General features: G+C 41.8%; 1 protein-coding gene across 7 annotated transcripts in view; it reads left to right on the top strand.

Annotated features, from left to right (window-relative positions):
• Positions 1–23,121, top strand: part of mtmr4 (myotubularin related protein 4) — a 166,110-nt gene that overhangs the window by 22,564 nt on the left and 120,425 nt on the right. The window contains exon 1 of one of the 7 annotated variants that reach the window (XM_085964421.1): positions 15,158–15,524. The exons of 3 other annotated variants lie outside the window; for them this stretch is intronic. The gene's annotated coding sequence lies outside the window, so the exon portion shown is untranslated. Of the gene's footprint in view, positions 1–15,157; positions 15,525–19,902; positions 19,922–22,940; positions 23,063–23,121 lie in introns of those variants that run through there. 3 more of the 7 variants (XM_085964412.1, XM_085964417.1, XM_085964413.1) reach the window with 3 other exon arrangements.

The following is a 23,121-nucleotide window of genomic DNA, read 5'->3' as shown; positions in this document are numbered from 1 at the left end:
AGTCTGACTTTAAATAGGCCTTTGTGGATAGTTTTTTTGCCAACTTTCTTATCTTAAACAAGTTGTTACCACTTATGGATGTCTACTTTGAACTATTTGAGTGGCTTTTAAACAGTCTTCATATTTCTTTCTGTCCACCATGAGATCGCTCCCCAGTTGCTAATGCACCATAAAAGATCATCTTTGGGATTCATTCATCAGACATTCGCACTACATGGCCTGACCAGTACAGCCGTGCCTTCATGCTCAGAGCATCTGTTTGGCAAAGCTAATAACTTAGTCTTGTGTTATCTATTGGTAGAGTAGAACAGGCTGAATAGAGCTGAACTGGTATGGCTGGAAATACTGTGTGTGGTATGCAAGATTGACATACTCTGCAGTGGAATCCTGATTGTACTCTGCCATCATTGGCAAAGATGTGTGGAGGACTCTGTCCAGTTGTGCAGGGTGTAATTTGTGCGGATGTACATTGTAACAACACAAGAACATAAATAGGAACATGAGTAGGCCATTTGGCCCTTTGAGCCTGCTCCACCATTCAACAAGGTTATGGCTGATCTTCTACCTCAACTCCACTTTCCCGCACTATCCCCATATCCCTTGATTCCCTTAGTATCGAAAAATCTATCGATCTCTGTCTTGAATATACTCAACGACTGAGCCTCCACAGCCCTCTGGGATAGAGAGTTCCAAAGATTCACAACCCTTTGAGTGAGGAAATTTCTTCTCATCCCAGCCCTAAATGGCTGACCCCCTATTCTGAGACACTCCATCCAGGGAAACATCCTCCCAGTATCTACCCTGTCAAGCCCCTTTTAAGAATTTTATATGTTTCAATGAGATCACCTCTCATTCTTCTAAGCTCTAGGGAATATAAGCCTGGTCTACTTCATCTCAGGAATCCGTCTGGAGAACCTTTGTTGCACTCCCTCCAAGGCAGGTATATCCTACCTTCGGCAAGGAGACCAAAACTCTACACCGGTGTGCTCTCACCCAGGCGCGCTCTCTAATCGCAGTAAGACGTTTTTACTCTTATACTCCAATCCCTTTGTAATAAAGGCCAACATACCATTTGCTTTCCTAATTGCTTGCTGTACCTGCATGTTAACTTTGTGATTCGTGTACAAGGACACCCAGAGCCCTCTGAACACCAACATTTCCCAGTCTCATCTTTTAAAAAAAACTCTGGTTTTCTATTTTTCCTACCAAAGTGGATAACTTCACATTTCTCCACATTTTATTCTTCTCCCATGTTCTTGCCCACTCACTAAACCTGTCTATATCCCTTTGTAGCCTCTTTGTGTCCTCCTCACAGCTTACTTTCCCATCTAGCTTTGCATCGCCAGCAGGATACATTACATTCGGTCCCTTCATCTAAGTCAGTGATACAGACTGTAAATAGCTGAGGCCCAAGCACTGATCCTTGCGATACCCCACTAGTTACAGCCTGCCAACCCGAAAATGACCCGTTTATTCCTACTCTGTTTTCTGTCCATTAACAAATCCTCAATCCATGCTAATATATTACCCTGAATCCCATGAGCCCTAATTTTGTGCAATAGACTCTGGTGTGGCACCTTATCAAATGCTTTTTGAAAATCCAAAACCACTGGTTCCCCCTTATCTACCCTGCTAGTTACAACCTCAAAAAAACCCTTAACAGATTTGTCAAACACCATTTCCCTTTCATAATTCCATGTTAACTATTCTGAATTTCTAAGTGCCCTGTTGCCATGTCCCTAATAATAAATTCTAACATTTTCCCTACTACTGATGTCAGCCTAACTGGTCTATAGTTCCCTGTTTTTTCTCTCCCTCCTTTCTTGAATAGCGAGCTTGCGTTTGCTACCTTCCAATCTGCGGGATCTAGGGAATTCTGGAAGATCAAAACCAATGTATCCACTATCTCTTTAGCCACCTCTTTTTATAAAAAAAAACTAGCATATAGGCCCTCAGGTCAAGGAGCATTGTCGGCTTTTAGTCCCATTAATTCTCCAGTACTATTTTTATAAAAAGAAAAGAAAGACTTGCATTTATATAGCGCCTTTTACGACCACCGGATGTCTCAAAGTGCTTTACAGCCAATGAAGTACTTTTTGAAGTTTAGTCACTGTTGTAATTTAAGAAACACGGAAGCCAATTTGCGCACAGCAACTTCCCACAAACAGCAATGTGATAATGACCAGATCATCAGTTTTAGTGATGTTGGTTGAGGGATAAATATTGGCCAGGACACCGGGGAGAACTCCCTTGCTCTTCTTCGAAATAGTACTATGGGATCTTTTACGTCCACCTGAGAGAGCAGACGGGACCTTGGTTTAACGTCTCATCCGAAAGACAGCACCTCCGATAGTGCAGCACTCCCTCAGTACTGCGCTGGAGTGTCAGCCTAGATTTTAGTGCTCAAGTTTCTGGAGTGGGACTTGAACCCACAACCTTTTGATTCAGAACTGAGTCACAGCTGACGCTATTTACTGATACTAATTTCTCGAAGTTCCTCATTCTCACTGGACCCTTGGTTCCCCACTATTTCTGGAATGTTTTTTGTCTTCTACCGTGAAGGGAGATACCAAGTATTTGTTTACTGTCTCTGGCATTTCCTCATTCCCCATTATAATTTCTACTGTTCCTGTCTGTAAGGGACCCACATTTACTTTCGTTAATCTCTCTTCTTACGTACCTGTAGAAGCTTTTACAATCTTTTTATGATTGCCCTCTTAGGTGAACATAAAAGATCCTATGGCATTATTTGAATACGAGCAGGGGAGTTTTTCTGGTTTCCTGGCCGACATCTATCCTTCAACCCACACCACCAAAACAGATGATCTGGCCATTTACCGTTTGCTGTTTGTGGGACCTTGCTGCGTGCCAATTGGCTGCTGTGTCTGCCTACGTAACAGTACCTACACTTCAAAAGTACTTAATTGGCTATGAAGTGTTTTGGGAGGGCTGGAGGAATTGAAAGGCTCAATATATTTGATACAAGCGATTTATTTTATTAAACTATTGATATTCCAGTTTCATTGCAACTTTTCCACAGTAAAGTGTTTAAATGAGTGACTGATCTGTGCAAGTCACTCATTCTGGCCGACTTTACAGAATATTTCATTGCTGATCTTGTTGCAATCCCCAGCTCCCATATTAGGATATATTGACCATCCACATGACCCTAACTGACCTTTCTCTTTGTTGAAGGGTTAGTGAATTGTCCAGCCCTGCTCCAGGACCCTTCTCCAATGATGTTTCTTTGACCTAGGCCACTAACAGTAAGGATAGCCTGAGTGGTAATATTCAAGATTTTGAGACTAAAAAATGCCAGGCTAAATAAACAACCGGGGTGGGGGGTGAGAATCATCTGAGGATTTAACAGCTAGCTAAATGGCTTTAAGTGGCATCCTGCTGCAGAATGCTCTACCTGAGCAAGCTTGATCGAGTGTATCTGCTCCATATACAGATTGCCTCTTTTATTCTGCTAGCTGCCATTCATTGAAGTGACTTGGGAGTTGTACGATAAGGGAGCACAATTAAAAGAATGCTCACCAATGCCATAGGCTTCTTAATGTAGATTTCCAATTACTTTTGAAATGAGCTTCTTTGATTTATCCACTGGAAGTGCCATATTATAAGCAGTGTTGGTATTGTCAATCACATGAAGTGAATTCCACAGCCTCTCGACTCTAAAGAAGTTTCTTCTGCTCTCTCCAGAATGAACCTGTACTTTGGTTCTCCAGACCAGTTTTCCCGATGTACCCAGAGTATTCTGTCCTTGTTCCCCAGCAATAAGTGCCTGGGCTTTTGAGTATACTGTCTGCATATTGTTAGTTGTTTCTTGACTTTGTTGAGCCGCCAGAAATTTCAGATGTAGTATTCTCTACTTTGAGTATCATGTGTTCGATCTTGTAGGCCATCAAGCTGATGGGCAGAGGAGTGCATCGCCATTTTGTTCATGTCCATGCTGCCAAGATTCAAGTGATGGTGATTAATGAAATCCCACCACATGATTGCATGAGGGGATTGAAAACGATCGGAAGTGTGGAATGCAGGTCTGGCATGTTCTGAAATACACTACTGTCCTCCTTGTTCAACCTCCTTTTGGTATTGTTCCCTTTAACTCTGTTGACAGTGTAGATATGATCCAAATTTTCAGTTATTTGGTCAGAAAACACAATGTCAGTAGTGGTATGCTGCTGAATTGACAGCAAATCAAGACTCCAATGGCTCATGACGCCATTCCAAAATGGCTGGATTTTTGTGCGTGCAGCGGATCAAGATGTAATGTCCAGATTTGGGTGTTGAATTCTGCGATCTAATGACCGATTTGCAGTTTGTATGCTGCGCTGTGCTTGGGAAGTGGAAGTTGATGGCAGTGGGGGTGTAATCTATTGTAAGCTCCAAACCAAATGTTTGAGGGCTGCTACTGTGGAATGAATTTGAAGATTTTCTTGTTAAAAAACCTTGTTGTTAAAAGATTTTATAGATAAAATTAAAGCCCAATTTTTTGTTTATGTCCAGATCGTATTAAATTAATTTGTTAGAAACTCTTTCCCCCACCCACCCACCCTTTCCTCTTTCACTCACCAGCAGCACCCCCCCCCCCCCACAAAAAGAAATCCAGTTGAAGAACATTGTGACTTGAGTCCAGGTACTCTGGCCATCCTGTGTGTCAGAGAGGCAGACCACTTTGGTTTTTAAACTGAACAGTACTTGTAGTGAAAAGTACAAGTTTGTACAGAATTCACAGGATGTACAATGTGAGAGCCTCCAGCATACACACTCAAAGGTTCAGAAACATCTCCAAAACCGACAATGTATATTTGGTTATCACTGGACCATCTTGCTATTGGTACCTGTATTTGATAAATGCTTTACCATCTTTCCGAGCATTGAGCTAAGTTTTTGAAGTCGAACATGCCAAGATAAATTGTACTTGTGGGATTAATTTTACAATAGTCAATGTAGACTGGATCGTGCTGCACAAGTAACACACCCCTAGAAAATATGCATTGAGCAAAAGTAACAGCATGTTCCTACTTGACTGCTATGTTTCAACCAAACCCAACAGAATTGGTAGGTTCCGCAATCAATGAAGGATTTTGCTTTTGTCAAATAGTTACATATATTTGTGTTATACTTCTAAAGTGCAGCAGGTACTCTAACACTTGCAGCGATCTTCACTAGCATTTGCAGCGCTCCTCCATGTAGCATTTGCAGCAGTCTTGCATATACCATTTGCAGCACTCCCTGTAGGGTGTGCAATGTTCTCCACTAACAGCACTCCTTCCTGTAGCACCCACAGCGCTCCTCACTAACCGTGCTCCTCCATGTAGCGCCCGCAGCGCTCCTCACTAACCGTGCTCCTCCATGTAGCGCCCGCAGTGCTCCTCACTAACCGTGGTCCTCACTAACCGTGCTCTTTCTTGTAAGGTGTGCAATGCTCTCCACTAACTCGCTGCTCGTGCCTGTCATGCTTGCGCTGCTCGTGCCTGTAACCCTCTACGTTCCTCATTATAGCACCCAATGCTTCTCCGTGTAGCACTTACAGTACATCCTGCTAACACACGCACAGCCCTTCCCTGTAACAATAGCAAATTACTGCAGATGCTGGAAATCTGAAATAACATCAGAAAATGTTGGAAATACTCAGCAGGTCAGGCAGCAACCGTGGAGAGAGAAACAGAGTTATTACCCCACAGTTAACAATTGCAACGCTTCTCACTATAAAACACTCTGATATATTCCACTCTTTCCCTATAACAATCTTTGATATACTCCACAAGCTCCCTATAACACTCTAAGGAAGAGCATAGCTCAATTTATACTAAAAATAATACTACAACCTTCTGGACTCAACATAGAATTTAACAATTTCAGATCATACCCACTAATCTCTCTCTTTCAGACAGCAGGTGCTGGTAATGACTCTGCTGTCATTTACAGCTCCTCTAGACCCATCTTTTGTTCGTTTACTTGTCCCATTACCAGCTCCTTTTGCCTTGCGCCATCATCCCTTCTGTCGTGTAATCCACCCTATCACAGACCTTACCTCTTGTTCTTTCCTCCCCTCTTCCCGCCTCTGAACTTTCTTTAAACCTGTTACTTCTGTAACATTTTCCAGTTCTGACGAAAGATCACCGATCTGAAACGTTAACTCAGTTTCTCTCTCCACAGATACTATATCTGCCTTGCTGAGCATTTTTAGCATTTTCTGTTTCAGATTTCTAGCATCTGCAGTATTTTGCCTTTTGTAATACTAACCATTTCCGGTTTGAGCACCTCTCCATTTTTTTTTTAAACTACAAGTTTCCTCCTCCATATTTCTGATTAGTGTAACTGACAGACCCAAAGCAGATCCTTGCAGAATCCCATTTGCCTGCCCTCGCCTGACATCGCCTTGTTCATTTATCTTCACCACCTGCTTCCTATTGCCAAGCCAGTTTTCAGTCTCGCTTATTACCAACTATTTTGATACTAAATCATCGAATGGTTACAGCACAGAAGGAGGCCAGTCGGCCTGACGAGCCTGTGCCGGCGCTCTGCAAGAGCACTTCAGCTAATCATTGAACCGTATTATTCTTTAAAGCCTTGCATGTGGTTTTAACAAATCTTATCAGAGTTTAAATAAATGAGATGCACCTTGATTTGCTTGACCTATCTACAAGTCCTCTGCCAGCTCTTGAATTTAGAGCTCCTAAAAATATTAATGAAAACCTTGCCTGTTTAATTTTTTCTATGATTTTGATTTGATCCGGATGTCCTCACTATATTTCATAACTTTGACATAACTCACGAGGAGATCCTAAATGTGCTGAAAATCAATAAATGATATGGGATCGGCACAATACACCCAAAGGTGCTAATTGAGATTAGAAATAAAATCAGAGAAAGCTGAGTGTCATCGTGAGTGAGTCCGTGAACACTGGGACAGTCCCACTACATTGTAAACAAGCCAACATGGTACCTATTTTAAGTATTCTCAAAATGGGCAACAATCCCAGGTAACTACATAAACCATTGTCTTGTGTCAACAACGGGCAAAATAATGGAATGGATCAAAACAATCTTGAGGTTTATCTAAATGATAAGCTATTTTAGTATATGGCAGTCAGAAGGGGAGATTGTGCCTGACCAATCTCCTTGAATTTTTTTTGAGGAAGTGACCTCCAAAATGGACATTGGCACGCTTGTATGGCGTGTGACTAGACTTCTAGAAAGCATTAAAGGCTGCTATCAAAGCTTAAGGCTGTGGGTATTCTAGGAAAACTTGAAATGGATGAGGAATTGACTGAGAGGAAGCAGTGGGTACTAGTTAGAGGCTGAGTGAATGAATGCCATGGGATTGGTGCTAGGCCCCTATTGCACTTATTGAATTTCACCTGCCATAGTTTTGCCCACTTGTGAATTTTATTCAGATCCTTCTGTAGTTCCTTGGCTACTTCATCAGACTTGTAAGGCAGTTACATGATATAGTTTGACCACTCCAGTGAGGGACTCTGCAGAGATGAGATGCTCACTAAAATGCAGAGAATAAGATACGTAGGCTCCTTGAACCTACCTACAGAACATGGAGGGACAGTCAATCCAGACAGCTTCTGGGGATTTTTTGACAAAGGGAGGAGAGAACCAACTTAGCTGGCTCTTGGGAATCTCCCCGAAGGGAAGGCGAATATATACATAATCTGTTGATTAAAGCTACAAATATAAAGAAATAATTTCAGGAATGTATTCTGCTCTTGGGACTTAAATGACACACATGTTCCCCAGTCTTCTCTCTTGTGGTTTATGATTCATTGTTTCACTTTTCAGGACTTTTGACCATTTTTCCACAAAGAATTTGGAAAAGATTTACATGTGGTTTTAACAAATCAAGCTGAATATGCAACGATAATAAAATATTTTGAATGGCTTTTTAAAGCAAATGGCTCAATTTTAAAATTCTCATCCTTGTTTCCAAAGCCCTCCACGGGCTTGCCCCTCCCTATCTTAGTAATGTCCTCCAGCTCCACAACCCTCCGAGCTCCCTGCAATCCTCCAATTCTGGCCTTTTGAGCATCTCTGATTTTTATTGCACTACTATTGGTGGCCATGCCTTCAGCTGCCTGGGCCCGAAGCTCTGTAATTCCTTCCCTAAACCCCTCCACCTCGCTCTTCAAGTAGTTCCTTAAAACCTACCTCTTTGTCCAAGCTGTCGTTCATTTGTCCTAATATCTCCATATGTGGCTGTCAAAATTTGTTCAATAACGCACCTTGGAACGTTTTACTATGTTAAAGGCACTATATGAAGGCAAGTTATTGTTGTTCCTCTTTTCCCCCCCCCCCCCAACCCCCTGGTTGCATCAGTTAAAATACTCCCCAAAATGTTTCTCAAGTTTAGGGGGAAAAAAGTGTACAAAATTGTTAAAATGCTAATCGGCCAGGCATTAAAGCTATCGCCTCAAAGATTATAAGTAAGTAATTCATTAGCTTGTCCTCGTAATCAATTATATAAAAAAAAAAAAAAAACCTCACGCTCGTTGTGTTTGGCAGTCTGGTTCCAGGTACTTGTCAGGGGTTGTCTAGCACAGGCCCTCCCTCAGGTTGTGAACACAGGTACATAAGAGACAGAAACGCCGATATCCCTTGACAGAGGTTTTTAAATGGAAAGCTGTGAGGGCAAGCTTTGGCCTAGATTCAGATTTTTAGAATGTAGAATGGTAGTTAGGAATTATTTTGTTTAGCCAAGGCAATCCCACTGATGTGGGGTTGTATAGCATGATATTTTATTGTGTAAAAATAAGTTGTACAAATCAAACTAAGTGAGTCTGATCATAGTTGTTGCTCTTTATGTTCACTTCCTGTTAAATAAAACCAGTTAGTGATTTGTATCCAGTCTTGTCACCAAGTCTTTGCTCATTCTATTATTGTACAAGGAGATATAGGGCAGTGTAAACCAACTCCCATAAAAAGTAAGTTGCTCCAACCGCTTACAGAGCAACTGATGCCACTGAACTTGAAGGTATGTATCACCGACCCAGATTTGTAACAGCATCTATAAATAGAAAAGACGATTGACACTTCAGGTGTATTCCCTTCAGAATTGGAAACTGAAAGATAAGCTGTTTAATGGAACTGGACAAAGTGGAGAGCGGAAAAGAAGACTGACTAACTAACTGGTAAAATGTCCAACCAGATTCTTTGGAGAGCTGGTGAAAACTGATGGGTTATGTATGAAGATCATTTCACTGAGAACTCCAACACCTTTTCTCAGCTTTCTAATAAACCTGTTGGGGCATTGCCTTGTTCAGTTCCATTAAGAGCTTGTTTGTCTTTCGGTTAACCTCTCTCTTTCTACAGGGTCTGCTATGTGTTTCCAGCATTTCTCAGTTTTTAAAAAATATTTTATTATTGTCCTTGTATATTCAGCTTGATGTATTTGGATTGTGGAAGCTTGAACCTTCTAATTACGTCCTCCTCTGGTTTTCTATTGAACGTGTCCAACTTGGGAAAGTTGGTGCAGGTGGATGGCTTCTGATCTGGGGTGCTCTTTCACTTCTGTATACTTAGAGTATCTGTCTGCATGTGGGGCACGTTAAGAATATGACATAAGAATTCGAAGCAGGAATATACCATACAGCCCTTTGAGTCTACTCCGCCATTCAATAAGATCATGGCTGAGCTTCGACCTCAACTCCACTTTCCTGCCCGATCCCTTGATTCCCCTAGAGCCCAAAAATCTTTATCTCAGCCTTGAACATACTCAATGACTCTGCATCCACAGCCCTTTAGGGTAGAGAATGCCAAAGATTCACAACCCTCTGAGTGAAGAAATTCTTCCTCATCTCAGTCTTAAATGGCCGACTGTGCCCCCTAGTTCTAGACTCTCTCCAGCCAGGGGAAACAACCTCTCGGCGTCTACCCTGTCAATCCCCCTCAGAATCTTGTATGTTTCAATGAGATCACCACTCATTCTTCTAAACTCCAGAGAGTATCGGCTCAATCTCTCCTCATAGGATAACCCTCTCATCCCAGGGATCAATCTAGTGAACCTTCATTGCACCGCCTCTAAGGCATGTATGTCCTTTCTCAGATAAGGAGACCAAAACTGTGCACAGTACTCCAGGTGTGGTCTCACCAAAGCCCTGTACAACTGTAGTAAGACTTCCTTACTCTTGTCCTCCAACCCCCTTGCAGTAAAGGCCAACATGCCATTTGCCTTCCTAATTGCTTGCTGTACCTGCTGTGATGAAATATGCCATTCATCACTCATCTGTATTCTCTGTGTGTGATTGTGCCTGTGACTGTGGTTTAGTTTCAGTTTCATTTCCCTTACCTCAGTTCCATTTCCTCACCTGTGTTTTATTGTGTGTAGGGCTCCGCCCATACCTGGCCCCTACTTAAGCAGGCCCAGCGTGTCTCACATCCAGTACAGCCGACCTCTGGATGGGAGACACTTCTCCACTGTGTGTTACCTTCTAAGTTAATAAAAGCCTTGCTTTGTTCAGTTAACATTGAGTCTCGGATTTATTGAGGCACATCACCTGCATGCTAACTGTTTCCTGTACGAGGACACCTTAAATCTCTCTGAACACCAACATTTAATAGTTTCTCACCATTAAAAAAATATAATTTTTTTCTATTCCTACCAAAGTGAATAACCTCACATTGCCTCACATTATACTCCATCTGCCACCTCTTTGCCCACTCACTTAACTTGTCTATATTCCTTTGCAGGCTCTGTGTCCTCCCCACAGCTTACTTTCCCACCTAACTTTGTATTGTCAGCAAACTTGGATACATTGGGCAAGTAGGCAAAATGCTAGAATCTATTATTGGGGACGTGGTAACAGGGCACTTAGAAAATCATATGATTAGGCAGAGTCAACATGATTTTATGAAAGGGAAATCGTGTTTGACAAATCTTAGAGTTTTTTGAAGTAACTAGTAGGACGGATAAGGGGGAACCAGTGGATGTAGTGTATTTGGATTTTCAAAAAGCATTTGATAAGGTGCCACACAAGAGGCTATTACACAAAATTAGGACTCATGGTATTGGGGGTAATATATTAGCATGGATTGAGGATTGGTTAATGGACAGAAAACAGAGTAGGATTAAACGGGACTTTTTCAGGTTGGCAGGCTGTAACTAGTGGGGTACCACAAGGATCAGAGCTTGAGTCTCGGCTATTTACAATCTGTATTAATGACTTGGACACATTACACTCCGTCCCTTCATCCAAGTTTGCTGATTATACAAAGTTAGGTGGAAAAGTAAGCTGTGAGGAGGACGTAAAGAGGCTCCAGAGAGATATAGACAGGTTGACTGGGCAAGAATATGGCAAATGGAATACAATGTGGGGAAGTGTGAAGTTATCCACTTTGGTAGGAAAAACAAAAAAGCTGAATATTTTTTGAATGGTGAGAGACTGGGAAATATTTGCACTGAGGGTCCTGGGTGTCCTTGTACATGAATCACAGAAAGTTAACATGCAGGTACGGAAAGCAAATAGTATGTTAGCTTTTGTTACAAAGGGATTAGAGTATAAGAGTAAAGAAGTCTTACTATTATAGGGCATTGGAGAGACCACACCTAGAGTACTGTGTACAGTTCTGGTCTCCTTACCCAAGGAAAGACATACTTGCCTTTAGAGGGAGTGCAGCGAAGGTTTACGAGACTGGTTCCTGGGATGAGGGGAGCCCTATGAGGAGAGATTGAGTAGACTAGGCTTGAGGTGATCTAATTGAAACATATAAAATTCTTAAGGGGCTTGACAGGGTTAATGCTGGGAAATGTTTCCCCTGGCTGGGGAATCTAGAACACTGGGTCACAGTCACAGAATAAGGGGGAGGCCATTTAGGACTGAGATGAGAAATGTCTTCATTCAGAGGGTTGTGATTCTTTGGAATTCACTACCCCAGAGAGCTGTGGATCTTCAGTCAAGACAGAGGTCGATAGATTTTTGGGAACGAAGGGAATTAAGGGATATGGGGATAGTGCGGGAAGGTGGAGTTGAGGTAGAAGATCAGCCATGATCTTGTTGAATAGCAGAGCAGGCTTGAAGGGCCAAATGGCCTACTCCTGCTCCTATTTCTTATGTTCATTGCACTCGGTCCCTTCATCTAAGTCATTAATATAGATTGTAAATAGCTGAGGCCCAAGCACTGATCCTGGCAGCACCCCACTAGTGCCAACCGGAAAATTACCCATTTATCCCTACTCTGTTTTCTGTCCGTTAACCAATCCTCTATCCATGCTTCTACATTACCCCCAACCCCATGAGCCCTTATCTTGTGCAGTAACCTTTTATTTGGCACCTTTTATTGAATGCCTTTTGGAAATCCAAATATACTACATCCACTGGTTCCCTTTATCTACCCTGCTAGTTACATCCTCAAAAAAAAACTCCTAATAAATTTGTTAAACACAATTTCCCTTTCATAAAACCATGTTGACTCTGCCTAATCATGTTATGATTTTCTAAGTGCCTCGTTACCATTTCCTTAATACAGTAATGGATTCCAGCATTTTCTCGACGACTGATGTCAGGTTAACTGTCCTGTAGTTCCCTGTTATCTTTCCCTCCTTTCTTGAATAGTGGGGTTACATTTGCTACCTTCCAATCCATTGGGACTGTTCTAGAATCTAGGGAATTTTGGAAGATCACAACCAATGCATCCACTATCTCTGCAGCCACCTTTTTTGGAAGCCAAGGATGTAGACCATCAGGTCCAGGGGATTTGTCAGCTTTTAGTTCCATTAGTTTCTTAAGTACTTTTTCTCTACTGATATTAATTACTTTAAGTTCCTCACTCTTATTAGCCCCTTGGTTCCCCACTATTTTTGGTATACTTTTTCTGTTTTCTACTGTGAAGACAGATACAAAATATTTGTTTAAAGTCTCTGCCATGTTGTACTGGGAGCTGCCACGTCCTGCCATTCTAAGCTGTGCCTGCCCCTGTCTGTGGGTTGGGCATTCCTAAACATATAATGAAAATGGGCCCAATTTTTCTCACGTTTCTTCATATCTGTATCTCATCATATCGGGCAGCATCCAAATGAATCAGTGCTGTAACCTCTCTCTCTCCCCTCAACATCCTTCCTATAGTGTGGAGCCCAAAATTGCACAGTACTCCAAGTAGGTCTTAAGGTTTTCTATAGATTCACCAGTATATCTTGATGTATTCGATACCTCTTGTCATAAAACCCAGTATTCCATCAACTTATTTTTTTAATGGTCTTGTTCACTTGAGGTGCTGCTTTTAATGTATTGTGAACACAAACCCCAAATTCCTCTGCACTTCCACATCACCCAGCTTTCAAAGTATAATTACTTTTTTTATATAACCAAAATGTACCACCTCATTTACTGCCATTGAATTCCATCTGCCACTTTTTTGCCCATTCCACCAAGTCACTATCCCATTGCAGCTTCCTCTGGTCCTCAGAATTATTTATTTATGTCCCCTATTTATCACCTGTAAACGTGGGCATCACTCCCTCTAGTCTCGTATCCAAAACCTTGATGTACACCATGAATGGAAGTGGTCTCGGAACCGAACCCTGTGGGGCACTGCTACTTACTTCAACCACTCTCCGAATCTGCCCTTAATTTCTGCTCTGTTTAACCCCTTCTAACCAGTTTTTACTCCAAATTGCAAACCTTCCCCGAATTCCATACGACTTCACCTTCTCCAATGGTCTCCTGTGTGGTACCTTATTAAAGGCTTTCTGAAAATCCATGTACAACACCTTTTATGTCACCTCAAAGAACTCAATCAGCTTTATCGAGCACGATCGTCCTTTCTGAAATCAGTGCTGGCTGCTTCTAATTATTTTCTCAATCTAGATATTTAGTAATTTCATATATAAAGATTACACAATTTTCTCCACCACAGATGTTAAACTAACTGGCCAATAATACCCAGGTTAGTTCTGTCTCCCTTTTTGAAAATGGGTATTGCATTGATGCTCTCCAGTCCTCCGGTACACATACCCTCTCAATAGCATCCTGAAATATAATTTCTACTACCTCAATTGTTTCTCTCCCCCCCCCCACATATGTCCCTAAAGGATCCTTGATTCTTACTTTATCTTTAATCTTTATGTATTATAATTTCTCATTTTGCATTTTACCAGTTCAGGATTTACCTCCTCTCCAATATTCTCTCTCTTTTCAAACACAGAAGCAAAGTAGTTAAGTATCCCCACTAACTTCTGTTTATCCTCGGAATTCACTATCCTCTCCTCTGGGGGAGGGGTCCCAGTTGACATTTAACAATTTCCTTTTTACTAATATTTATAGCATACTTAACTCTTAATATTTTTGAGATTCTCCTTCCTCGTACTTCTTCCTCTCTTGTCCCAATTCGGCGCACTTGTTTTTGTACTACCTTTTCTATTTCGACATTAAACCTTGAACAGTACTCGAGAGGTGCTCACCCACATTTAACTTATCTACTTGATCTATTTGTTGCTCATACAATGCCTCTCCCTATCATCTGATTATAAAAGGATACATCAAAATCAAGTTAAACCATCGGAAATATTTGAATTGCACGATAGAAAAGAGTTAAGGGGATAGATAGAAGTTTTTTTTTGTTTGAGCTGGGAACAAGCGGCTATTGATTTCATATTGGATAGATATCTGAAAAGAAAAAAAGGGTAGATGAAATGGCTGCAATTGCAGAGCTGCCACAGGCTTGTAATTTCGATGATTGTGATCAAAGTGGGCTGGCTCAAAATTAAATCCAAATTTGTCCACGCTTTCACCGAACACCACTTTTTCAGTATAGAGCGCTCGGCGATTTACGTAGAAGGGGTTGCACATGGGAAGGAGACGGTTGGGTTTGTGGGACTCGGTGTGAGCAGTGAACCGTTTGCTGTTCAATGTGCAAAGGCCTCCCGATGGGGGTGAGATTGGAATGGTGATGTCCTTCGCCTCTTGGACTGCAGATTACGTGCGACTCGGTTCCTGGGGCATGGAATGAGTGGGCGGGGCCTCCATCGTTATCCAGCCAATGGGACTGCGCTCAGAAGGAAAAAAAATGAGGCTTCCCTGGCCAATCAGAAGCCGCTTCTTCGTGTTTGAGCCTATCAGCAGTCGGGGTGGGCGGCGCTTCAAAGTTGCGGCGTGTCTGAAGTTTGAGAAGTTTACAGGGTTCACAGAACAATCCAAAATATCCAATAAAATGTAGCGACACCCTGCTACTCCAAGTGCCCCCTCCACTGGGTACAGTGACCCCGAAAAGGGGACATGCCTCCGCGGTGAGGGCGAGGATTATAGCTCTGTTAGTACCGCACGGTGGTGCTGGGCTGGACTGGACCATGTTCCAATTATTCAGCACATTCCCGTTGCGTTGTTGAGGTTGCGAGCTGGCCACGTCTCTCACGTTCTGTCTACATATGGAACACGTTGTAGTGGAATCTGGGAGTTGACACGTCCTGCAATTCCAAGCCACGCCTGCCCACGTCTGTGGGTTGGGCATGTGGGTTGAGAGAGTAGTACTGGAGCGGGTTAAACTTCAACAATTTCACTTAAACCGATTGTTTGGTGAGTAAAAAAGCTGATCAGTGCTACATTTACTTTGTATAATGTGTAAAAGTAAAGTTCATATCTACATTGTACAGCTGGTGCATGATCTAAGTCAGTGAGTGCTTTGCAGTCAGGGAAGTGAAAGCAAAGTATTTCTCGTCGCTCGCTATTTGTCCGATTGCATGGGACTGGCTGTGATAGGCATCTTGCAGTGCACACCCGGAGATTTATGATCCGTATAAATATGAGGCAGAATAGATTCACTTCAGTCGCCAAGTTGCTATAAAACTTTGTAGAATATTTCTTTCACGAGTTTGGGTATATAGGAGAGGGCAAATTTTAAATCCGTGGATTTTTAAATATTAAAGATGTCAGTGTTTACAGGAGGTCCTCCTGGTGGCCATCACAGTGCTTCAATTTCATTTGTAAAGCATGACATGGGAAAGGGAGCAGGTCAACATATTAAATGATTGTTTTGTTTTACACACATGATCTAGCGAAGTGATCATTTTCCAGCAGTCAGCAAACTGGTGAAAAAGTGAACGTAGATTGGAAATGTTTAGTACAAATGCTACAATAGGAGCGTCTAAAAATTGCGCTCAGTTTTTCCAAACACAGATTTTGGTTTCAACTGACACTGGATTGGGGTTGATGCAGGTAGAGTATGAGCAAGTTATGAAACACAAGAGTAGCACAGCTGTACATGTACTGTGCCAAACTACTGTCATGTTGATATGACCCCCAACTTGCATATAAAGGGAGTTCCCCATCGTGCTGGTCTGACCATAATTTGAGATGCAAAATGAGCACCCTCTTGTGTTGGGGTTAGCACAAAAATATACTTCTGTTTTTAAACTACTTTACACATGCATATATATCAAATGTGTGTGTGTGTATATTCTGTGAGATACAAGCAATTTATCTCTGACCTCAGAAGTTCACAAACAGCAACAATTAACTTCCTGTGCATATTTAGACCACTTCCCCATAAGGACTACTTAATTGGGCACCTGAAGGTACAGTTCAGGTTAGCAGTTAACTTAACGATGCCCCTATGAACAATGACATGGGAGATCCACTGCTACAGAAAGAAATGAAGAATACTGAATTCCCAGGACACTGCTTGTGGTATGCAGACCGATTTCTGATGACCTTGTGGACTCTAGATCCGGGAATCATAGATTGAAAATCTATAATGTGGATTTGGTAATCAGTGAACACTCCTTGTATTTTATTAGTCTGGGTTGTGTGGTCTTGTTTTATTCATCCTTTCATATATTCAGGTAGTTGGCCTTTGGCAAGTTACTTAGTTAATTTTTTAAGATTTTCTTTAAAGTAGTGAGAGCAACAAAGTTGACTACAAAATGATCTGGTGCACCTTGGTAAGCTTGTAATGAAAAGGGATCATAGCTGTTGCATTCCTAGGGTCCATGCACTGCTGGTACAGTTTGTTCAGCTAATCATTAGTCATGGGGCACTCGGGTGGTAAAACATTCGACAAGGGCACAGTCTGTGGCATGAAGTAACTGACATTGTAGGTAGGATTGTTTCAAATGAAATCTCTGAACCTTTGCTTCCCACCATATAGGTCTTCACTGTAGGTACTAGTTGAGCTAGAAGTACTGGACTGCGCTGCCGATCATCTTTTGTATCAACCACAGTGTGGGTGTGTCTGTCAGTGACAAGATTGTCCTGAATCCTGTCACCTTGACCTTGCAATATGCAGGGCTGCAGCCCTTGTTGCTGATTTTGATTGTAACCACTCTTGGGGGATGCTCAGTCAGAAGTCATCAAGTTTTAGGTGGTGTGCCCCAAAAGCTTTGTTCCTGTTTAACAGACATGCACTGCAAAGGAACAGTTTGTGATTATGTTTGTGACATGGGGTGTCTCAGTCACTCCACAATGGGCCTCCTGGTGCAGAATGCTATATGATGCTCTGGGATTATATCCTGTTATTATGCTATTCCATAGGAAGTGTACATTTTCATTCACTGACACTAAGCACTCCATTGCTGGTGTTCCATTGTCCTGACTTTTACGTATGTCAAATGGAGTAATTCAAGACTGGGATCTGATTTATCCATGTAAAAACAAATCACAAGTTCTCAAAAGGTCAGTGGATAAGCGCACCACTCAGCATAACACAGAAACTCAAGAAACAGTGTTCGACCAGAAAAGTCCAATCACGCCCCTGAATCTCATTGCTCAGTACTCCAGCCTGCCCAGCACGACATCCAGCTGCATTTGAATGATCCTAATGTCTTTGATTTTGCTACCTTAACTGTTGGATTATTCCAACCATTTATCACTGAGCAAAGCAGCTGCTTACTAAAATACTTCATAAAGTTGATTTTTACTCATTTAAAATTCTGCATCCTCTGTCCTGACTTAACTTGAAGTAATATTCTGGGTTTGCCTTGATCCCATTGTACATTTTAAATACTTTGATAAGGCCCTCATTAATCTTTTTAAAGTGTAGTGATTAAGCTTCTCTAACCTTTTCTGTTCCTCTTTCACACTGAATCATTCTTGTTCTCTGCACACTCTTGAAAGCATGTATGTCCATTTTGAAGTATGATCACCAAAGTTGAACACAGTACTTTTAGGGTGCCGTTATAGTGTCACTAGCATTGAAGAGCACAAAATTAACAGGTGCCAATTTGACTTCGAAGCACAGTGGTGTCCGACCCACCAGGGAGGTTGCCTCATACCACTTGGACTTGACACTGCGTGGATTATAATGTGTTGTGTCAAAACCATGTCTGTTGGAGCTTCTGGCACTTTATAAACATAAGCAGAGTGCTTTATTTTTGAGAAGGTGGGTGCTCCTGCCCTGGCGCTGTCTAAATCGATGCAGCTGAGAAAGGTCATTCGGCCCCTGTTAGGCCATTCATCCAGAAAGACCCTGATCCCTCATGACACAATTGTACTGTTTCTTAAATGATTCCATGGTTTTTGCCTTAACTACCCGGAAACTCATTCCATGTGTTGATCACTCTTCATGTGAAGAACTTCCTGACCTCAGTCCTGAATTCATATTTTACTAACTGGTTTGAACCTGTGTCCTCTTGTCCTACAGTACAGATTAGTTTGAAGTAGCATTCCAGATTTACCTTTTTATACCATTTGCTGCCTTGTAGCTCTATAAGATTCTCCTTTAGTGACTTCCTTTAATGGGTGAAAGTCTGAGTTTATCCAGTCTTTCCTCATAATTCAGTTCTCATGCTCAGGATCGGTCTCTTACCTTGTGCCTGACACACTGGCAAGGATTGCATATCATCCTTGTGTCTATGACCCGAACTAGACGCAGTACTCGAGTGTAGTCTGACCAGAGCACTTACAGTTTGAGTGTGACTTTTTGGGCTCAGTAGTTCAGATTTGCTTTGTGATTGCTGCTGTGCAGTGATGGGGCATGTTGAGCATTGGGTCTGCTTAAATGCCCCTTTTGCTTTCAACTTCTTCCTTAGTTATTTTGACAATACTCGTGAAGTACTATGTTTCCTATCTTAATGTTCTGTACTTTACATTACAAAATTTATCATTGTAAACGCAAATGTACAGAGCTCTCATGGCAGGATTACATTCGCAGCCAGAGGCAGCTTGTAGTGTAACTGGAGACTGTAACTGGAGACTTGCTGGCTAGGAGCTGCTCCCTAAAGCTAGAGGTCTCGAACTGATAACTCAGTAGAAGTAAAGCCCAAGTGCTGTCTAACCAGTATAATTTTAAGCTTCACTAATCAGCATCGATTTGTACTGGTCTGACCATGCGTATTAACTTGCTTCTCCACACTCTTTGAATGTTGACACCGAGGAATCTACTGTCAAAGAAGGGTTTGCCTTTATATGGTGCCATTCACATCCTCCGGATGTTCTAAATTGCTTCACCGCTAATGAATTATTTTTAAAGTGTAGTTGGTAGGTAAACGTGGCAGCCAATTTATACACCGCAAGGTCCCACAAGTAGCAGTGAGATGAGTGAAGAGTTAACTTATTTTGATGTTTGGTGAGGGGTGAATTATATAACTGGAACACTTTATTTGGCAAAAAAGTTGAAAGGGATTTTATGCTTCAACAGCCCAAGGCTAGGAAAGAAGAAACCAGTTGAGGTTCACGCTTCTGATCATTATATAGGGAAGTGAGGACAGGCCCTGGGATAGCTATGATGGGTGAATAACCATATAACCACTGATGCTGAGCTCACACATAAAAAAAGGCTACTTGTGCCAGGCACTGGAGGATTGCTGGCTTCTCTGGAACTGTACATGAACAGGACTGGATGACTTCAGGAGAGATGAGAGCAGGGCAGAAGATTAGAGGAAAAATCCAATGAAGATTGAGGACCAACAGTTGTCTCCGATAGAAAACGGGGGGAAAAAAAGCTGCTGTTCTCATTCTCGCCAGTGCAATTTGAAAAGGTATACTCAATAATACACCACTGGTCAGTTAGAGATCTGTATGGAACAAGAGGCGTCACCAAACATTCCTGCCATGCAGAGGCAATGATATTGCAATTTGCATGTTATAACCAGCAATCATGAAAATAAAATCTTAATCATTAAGAAATATGACATGGTAAAAAAAATTTTATAACCGACTAGACCAATGCCAAAAAAATTATATTACACTCCTCGTATCTGAAATCTGTGACCAATCTAACAAACTGCTAATCTGGTGCAGCCTTGTGCCATATTGAGTAATGCAGCTCTTTTTGACTTTTTCCCTTTGTTGTCTTGGTCCGTATAGCATTCACAACAAAGTGGGCAGGAAACCTGCTCCCAGGCATCAATTAGTATTGCTGTAGCCAATAGCTAAGAGATGTGTTGAATCAGCTCCCAAACAACTGTCTGCCCGATTTATTTATTGTTTTCCCCTCTGCGTGTAAACCCCATGTCTCACTACATGATCACGGCACTCAGTGCTCTGTTAATACTGCTCCTGAGCAACACCGCCTTCACTTTATTGGAAGAATAACCATGATGGTTAGCAAATACTTTTCTCGCTGGTTCTTCCTAAGCTGTAAATGCACTGTCCAATACACACTCCTGCTGCCTCTATCTTCACTGTTCAAATCAAGACTCCTCATCATCTTCCAATTAACTAATTTTTCAGGATCTCTGAAGTCTGAACTGTGGAACTTCTTAACTCTTATTCTTTCCTTCCTTCTGTAATCTTCAGGTTTAAAAAAAATCCAAGTTTGCTGTCATTTAATCCTGACTTCCTGATTTACATCATCTTTTCTTCAACTCATTTCTAACTTAATGATATTCTGCACTATGGGTCTTGGCCCTGCCCTTCGATTGCTCAGTTTACAAAAAGAGGTGAATTGCAGCTAAACTGAAATAGGTTCATCAACCCTGCCATGAAACTAAATAGACAGCTTGGAATCATGTTTCAGAGAAATCTTAGTGTTGAATTTCTTTGACTTGAATTGCACAAGAATCTGAATCTTGTCAGTTGAGTTAGAAAATAAGGTGAACACGAACTCTCCTGTTGGAGTTCAGATTACAGTAGAAAGTGGGTGATTCTATTAGCAGATAAATCCTCCTGATGTAGAGATTATAGGGGCATGGGTGAATAGTAGAGTTTGTTTGTAGTTGTTTAGAATAGCTAATGTAATGGTGATGCTGGTATGTTATCTGTAGTGTCGCAGGTCTTTGCACCATGGAGGTCTGCTCTGTAACCTCTACATTGGAGCCAGGTATTGCTAGCACTTGTGGAGTCAAATTGAATCTCAAAAGTTTTAGCTTTATAAAACCATTGCTCAAAGATTCTGCATCCAAACCTAAAGAAATGGTCTTCACTAAAAATCAGGACAGCCACATTGTCACTAAGATTTTAGTAAAGGATAGCAATTGGTTAGTGAAACGTTTGGGCTATGTTGTCTTGAGCTATAAAAGACACCAGCAGTAAAATTATACATTTTGTTCTTCCAAACTTGGTTTGTGTTTTTAAGGAACAGTTAAAGTTGTGTAGCACTAGGGTGAAGAAACGCGGGTGCTTACAGATTTGGCATTGGTAGTGGTGGGAGCAGTTGGAGGAGATAAATTAAGGGAAATACACATTGAAGTGTATTGACTTAAGTGCAGTTTCTTCTTGTGCTTTGATAGGAATATGCTGCTTTAAGGCTAGTGACTGTTCACTTTCAGCCCTTATTAATGGGAATCGTTATATAGGAGAGAGTGGCAGTGGGTTAAAGTGACATGAATGCCAATACAGAATCTGTTACATAAACTGGCCGGTAAGGCATGGATAGTAAGAAATATGAAAGGGGGGAAAAAAAGCTAAAAAATCTTATTTTGTTGGTTAGTCTTATAGAATCATAGAAAGTTTACAGCACGAAAGAAGGCCATTCGGCCCGTCGAGCCCGTGCCGGCTCTCTGCAAGAGCACTTCAGCTAGTCCCACTCCCCCGCCCTTTCCCCGTAGCCCTGCAAATTTCTGTCCTTCAGATACTTATCCAACTCCCTTTTGAAAGCTGTGATTGAATCTGCCTCCATCACCCTTTCAGGCAGTGCATTCCAGATCTTAACCACTCGCTATGTAAAAAAGTTATTTCTTGTGTTGCCTTAGGTTCTTTTGCCAATCACCTTAAATCTGTGTCCTCTTGTTCTTGACCCTTCTGCCAATGGGAACAGTTTCTCTCTATCTATTCTGTCCAGACCCCTCATGATTTTGAACACCTCTATCAAATCTCCTCTCAATCTTCTCTGCTCCAGGAGAACAACCCCAGCTTCTCCAGTCTATCAACATAACTGAAGTCCCTCATTCCTGGAATCATTCTCGTAAATCTTTTCTGCACCCTCTCTAAGGCCTTCACATCCTTCCTAAAGGGCAGTGCCCAGAATTGGACACAATACTCCAGTTGAGGCCGAGTCCATGTTTTATAAAGGTTCATCATCATTTCCACACTTTTGCACCCTATACCTCTATTTATGAAGCCCAGGATCCTGTAAGCCTTTTTAGCTGCTTTCTCAACCTGCCCTGCCATCTTCAACGATTTGTGCTTGAGCTGTTAATTTCAATATAGCTCTGAACTCCTCAGGATGTATGATGTTCTAAAATTTGCAGATGCCATTACATTTATCAGATGTGGGTTAAGTAATAAGAATTCAAACTTGCAGTAGTACTGATATGAAGCACTATTAATGTTTCAGTTAAGTTTTTGGTGCATGAATTTACTAATTCCACACAAGAATTGGCCGGACTCTACAGGGTGTCCTTTCTTTAAATGAGCAGTGATCTCATTAAACAATGGTTGTATTTGTGTACACACGTGCACTGCCATGTGGTAATGCCAGCTTATTGCTGCTGATGTCACTCTAAGTCAATTCTGGATTGGCTGAATGCAGACGACGGTACAAGGATTGGGGGGGGGGGGGGGGTAGGGGGAGGGGTTTGGGAGTGTGGGGTTGTGGTACTCTCTATACACCAGTGTACGAGCCTGCACAGCTCCCACAAAGGAGGCCTTTTGGTGGCTTGTAATTATAACTAAGCAGAATGATTAGAATTTATAGTTGGCCAGGGCTGAACTTTAAACAGCACAGGGCGTGCTCAGAGGTAAGCAGTACTGTACTATGCAGGAGCCTGTGGCCTGAGTTTGTTTTATAGAGAGGTTT

The sequence above is a fragment of the Somniosus microcephalus genome, chromosome 22 (assembly GCF_052327205.1).
Source record: "Somniosus microcephalus isolate GS21.2 chromosome 22, FLI_Smic_1.0, whole genome shotgun sequence".
Classification (NCBI taxonomy): domain Eukaryota; kingdom Metazoa; phylum Chordata; class Chondrichthyes; order Squaliformes; family Somniosidae; genus Somniosus; species Somniosus microcephalus.
Note: the sequence above shows the minus strand (reverse complement) of the source record. Positions and strands in the feature narration are given on the sequence as shown.